This window comes from Pyrus communis, chromosome 7, assembly GCF_041283825.1.
Source record: "Pyrus communis isolate YQ-2024b chromosome 7, ASM4128382v1, whole genome shotgun sequence".
NCBI classification, from domain to species: domain Eukaryota; kingdom Viridiplantae; phylum Streptophyta; class Magnoliopsida; order Rosales; family Rosaceae; genus Pyrus; species Pyrus communis.
In genome coordinates, this window is record NC_142571.1 from 23,824,763 (window position 1) to 23,830,070 (window position 5,308).

Here is a 5,308-nt window from a genome sequence, read left to right on the forward strand (position 1 = left end):
TCATTCTTGGTTTCTTAATTAGTTTAATTAGTACTTAAAGCTACTGAAAAGTGGAATTAAAGTGATACGTACATCATTAAAAGCAAGAATTCTGAAGAAACACAACTTTTATTGAGCACACTAGCTACTACATAAAGGACATAACCACAGAGTTGATACGAATTGTGTTTATTGGTTTAACACACACGCAATACAGTGAAATTGAAATACTTAGAAACTAAAAATAAGAAAAACTAGTGATGAAAACTAATGCCATTTTCGCAGGGAACTCGATTGCATTGAGCACATGCAACAAGCCTTTTAAACCCATAGGTGACCTTGATGGGATGAGTGAAGTCTCGTGAGGGTTTCCAGAGACATTACCCAGTGGCTGTAGAAGGATCTTTTTTTTTTAAGGTCCAACTTTGCGTTGTCTTCTTCGAGGTTAGGGTTTGCCCTGTCATGTTCGGGTCAGGGTTTGCCTTATCTTGTTTAGGGTTAGGGTTTGCCTTGTCTTCTTCAGGGCCAGGGTTTGCCTTGTCTTCTTGGGTCAGGATTTGCCTTGTCTTCGGAGAGGGTTGCCTTTGAACCATCGACAACCCATTTGTTGTCGATGTTGATGTTCTTGTTGTTCTTGTTATTGTGCCGCATTGATGCTGCTATTGTTGTTGTTGCTGCTGCTACCGCCATTATTGTTGTTGTTGGGTGTCAACTTAGATTGGTTTGGTAGTGCTGCCATGTTAAATGGTATGATCACTGTCACTTCTCTCTCCTTCTTTTTTTCTCTCTTCCCTCTTCTCTCTTTCTCGTGTGTTTTATTTGCTCCATAGCTTCGAAACTGCTATCCTATTTATAATCAAGGATAAGTGCACACCATTTTTCTCTATTCACATTATGTGTTCACACTAATGGTTTCGTATATAAGGTGTTTTTATTTTTTATTTAACATTGCACTAGTTCTAAGTGTTTAATTATTATAGAAGAGTCCCTATCCTAGTGTTGTTATCTCATAGGTTGTTTAGGATTGAGACTTGTAATGGTTGTCTACATCGATTGGATTAAAGCCTTGTTTATATTTACGTGGATTAATTCAAAGAGAATTTGAGTTTTCACATGTACCCAAATCCATCGTATCAAAGAGAATTACATAAAATTGTTTTACTTTTTTTTTTTTTTTAATTATAAAAAAGATTTCAAGTACAGGATACTATGGATTCTTGTTTTCCTTGGGTAGTTGTATGATTCAGATTACTAATTTTAACATTATGAGGTATATGTATTTGCAATGTTTTCACAACTGAGTTGTTTAATTAGCTGAAGTCATTGGAGTGATGGCAGATAGCTTATCTCATTCCAGGGCTTTAACTAATGTGGGGACAATGCCAGGTAACCGAAAGAAGTAGATGGAAAATGAACTCTTTTGATTTTTGTACACGTGGAAGTCATGGATTGACCATGCTGTATGTACACGAAGATACATTCAAACGCTAAATTAGTCACTTGTTGGTTGTGAGAATTTTTCCACAACAAGGGCATGTGAAACCAGTACTTATCAGCGCTGCTTTAATTGCAGCTTGGTTTACCAGTACTTAATTGCTATTAAAATTGCATTCCTGTTTATGCATTTCGTGTATATAGCCCTCCTTTAGCGGTGCTTTGGATACTGTTGTTGCCATCCATGTCTTTCAGATCACCCTGAAACTTTACTTGCTATTGTCCTTTGTTCTTTTACATTTTATTTGATTAAAGTTCAACCTTTCACAAAAGATGCACAAGCTAGTTTTTTTTCTTTTAAAAGAGGGACATATGGTGGCAAGCTACAGTTATCCACCCATTCCGAGAGTCGGAAAGACTCACAGAGGCATTTCAACCTCCTCCTGACCGCAAGTTTGGCTTCCACGCCAACAGCGAGTTTCGAACTCAAGACCTCCAGTTTTTTGTTTGAAGGAAGCCTTGAAATCCGCTCTTTACCATTGAGCCACTAGATTGTGGTTAAATGCATAAGCTAGTTAATGATCACACATTCTTAGTCTGGATTGTTTCACCATTAGGCCTATTTTTATTTTTGCACCTTTCTCACAAAATGACTTTGTTTTATGAATATTCTACCTTACTCTTCATACGAGCACCTGTATACTAATTAACGGTAATATACAGCTGAAAACCAAAAACTTCCATTGCCCGAGGCTCTCAAGTACCAGATTGAAGTACAAAACAGATTTGCAAGAGCAGCTTGAGGTGCATGTAGCTATCAAATGACATCTGGCTTGTTAAGCAGCTGGTATGATACGGAGTACGGAGTACTGGTTTATGGTCTCTGCTGAGGAAAGTAAAGCCTATTAAGGCTTATTTAACATGATATGATATTGATCTGATATCAATCACCTAGACTGATCCTTTCATATAGACGTGTGAAATAAGGAACAACTTGTATATGCATATTTGTAGGATCTTAATTGATCATTGTACATGTATGAAGACCTCTGTATTGAATTATTAGAGATCAATGAATTCATGCACAATTATTGAATTCTTTACATGGTACTAGAGCAACTGGACCTCTGATAACCAAAACCTTTTTGCCGTTCCAACACAACAATAAACCCTACCAACTGCATCTCTTCTCGGCGACATCCATGGCGCTCGAAGATTCCGTCGTAACCAAATCCTCGGCCAAGCCTGAGATGAACAAGTATGACGATCCCAATGATCCCCTCTACCTTCACCACTCCGATCAGCTTGGAGCTATCTTGGTTACTCAACAACTAAATGAAGAAAACTATTCTACCTAGAGTCGTGCCATGTCCATGGCTCTTAGTGCTAAAAATAAAGGTTTCGTTGACGGGACCATCAAAAGGCCGAAAGGCACTTCCGCCGCAGAACTTCAACGGTGGACTCGCTGTAACAATCTTGTCAAATCATGGCTTCTTAACTCGACTTCCCAAGATATTAGGGCGAGTTTGATCTACAACGACATTGCTCATGAGATTTGGAATGATTTGAAGGAATGCTTTTCACATGTGAACATCGTACATCTCTTTCATATCGAACAAGAGATTCATGGTTGCATTTGCTGTGATTTGCTAGAGAATCTGGTTATGGATGAACAATCGAAGAACAAAAAATGAGAAGGATAACAATGGAAGAATTTTCAGAAGGGTTCCCACTCTCTGCAAAATCTAGCAGAGCATATTCATTTCATCACACTATACAATTCTCACGCACTCTGTACTTTACATAACCGTTAGAATCCAAAGTGGATTCTCTCTCTTCACAAAACAATCTCAGCCTTACATCTAGCTAGTTGCTAGGATTATTACACCTGACATTAGAGTTGCACAGTTGGTACTTTAAACTAAAGTGAATACATAAATTGATACACAACTTACTTCCTAATCAGCTATAGGCTTACAATTCAACAACATTCAGGGCAATATGAATATTGGTGCTTACTATACCAAGTTGAAAGGTCTCAGGGATGAGCGCGATGCATTGTGCTCTATTCCAAACTGTACATGTATGACTGTGAAGGAAGTGTTGCAGTTTCAGCAAAGCCAAAAGACCATGAAATTCCTCATGGGTCTTAATAATGTCTACAAAGCAAGGGAATCCAATCCAAAATGTACATGTGCAACTCATTGGAATGAAATCAAATCCAATAACAATAATAAATGGCTTATTACCTATAAGTAAGGAGATTTGGTAAAACCATTTACCAACTTAGGAAACCTCTGCCCATACGATCTGTAATTGATATAATTTAAATGGAACTAATATGGAATGCACAGTAAACGACTTAAACCAACAAACGAAGTCAGAGACTATGTACCTCTTTTCATGTTTCATACCGGATTTAGTAAATTTCTTTAATAAGCGCTGCGCACTCGCAATTGGATAAACTTAATTTGGAGGCTAAAAGTCATCTGAAAAGTAGTTTCAAATGACAACTAATTACTCAAACACATAACAGATTGAGAAGCCCCCTTACAAAATACACCATACACACATGCATGAATCAGGGTCGCTTCATTTGACATTGGGCCATGAAAACGAATGAAAGGGAGAGGTGGACGTGCTTTACCCTTATTGGTCTTGGGATTTGCGGAGTCCTTCGTGAAGGTGGAGGCGTCGATGATGGGTGCAGAGCCGATCTGAGCAAGGCACCAAATGGAGACTGGAAACAGAATCTCTAAATAAACCAAAACCTGATTTGCTCGTGACTATTTTTTTAGGAAAAAAGAAAAAAAGAAAACATGATTTGAGAGGAAGAGAGCGGAATGAAGACGGACAGAAGCAGAGATTTGTGAGGGACAAAACCAAAAGGTAAAGTGAAGAAGACGGGATCGATTGACATAAAAAATTGTGAGAGTAAAGTGTAAAAAACTACCTCATTGCTGTCACGACATTTTCATACCTCATCTTTTAAAATTGACAATGTCATACTTTATCTTACGAATTTGTGCCAATGTTAGCTTAGCGCGAATTTCTCAGTTAACTGCTAACGTGGTTTGATTCAGAACCCATTTTTTATTAAAAAATTATTAAAAATTAAAAAAAATCATTTAATATTTTTTAAATATTAAAATAATAAAGAAAAGTAAAAAAAACAAAAATACAAAAAAAAAAAATACAAAAAACAAAAAAACAAAAAGCAAAACCAAACCTTCCGTCCCTTTCCTCCCTTTCTCCCCCCCCAACCCGAGCCCCTACGTGCAACCCAGAAAAAAAAATAAAAAAAAATCCCAATTCGTCTTCCCCTCGCATCCACCCTCTGCACCCACCCAACCTCGCACCCACCCCTCGCGGAATCGGCTTGACGAACAGGATCTAGGTTTTTTCTTCTTCTTCTTCTTCTTCTTCTTCTTACTCCTCCTTCTTTTTGTTTCTAGGTTGCAGGGGGTTGGATTTGTTTTGGGGGGAGGGGGGACGAATTGGGTTGGGGTTTGTTTTTTCTTCTTCTTCTTCGGGGGGTTGGGGGTTGATGGGTTTTCAATTTTATTTTTTTTATTTTTGGTTGAAGAGTAAGTAGGGAAGAAGATGAAGATGAGGAGAGAGAGAGAAGGGCGGAGGTAGAAGGGACGAAAGATTTTTATTTTTGTTTTTGTTTTGTTTTTTAACTTTTCTTTATTATTTTAATATTTAAAAATATTAAATGATTTTTTTTTAGTTTTTTTTTAAATTTTTTAAATTTTTTAATAGAAAGTGGGATATGGAATAAACCACGTCATCATTTAACTGACAAATTAACGGCAGGCTAACGGAAGGTATAACATTGACACAAATTCGTAAGATGAGATATGACACTGTCAATTTAAAAAGATGAGGTATG

The 5,308-nt window shown here is 37.4% G+C and overlaps 1 long non-coding RNA gene across 1 annotated transcript; it reads right to left on the minus strand.

Moving 5' to 3' along the window:
- Positions 1–2,396: 2,396 nt before the first annotated feature.
- Positions 2,397–4,482, minus strand: LOC148695923 (uncharacterized). Its single transcript, XR_015964069.1, has 2 exons — positions 3,809–4,482; positions 2,397–3,071 (listed from the first exon to the last, which is right to left on the minus strand). It is a non-coding gene; the product is annotated as an uncharacterized LOC148695923 (long non-coding RNA).
- Positions 4,483–5,308: the final 826 nt, after the last annotated feature.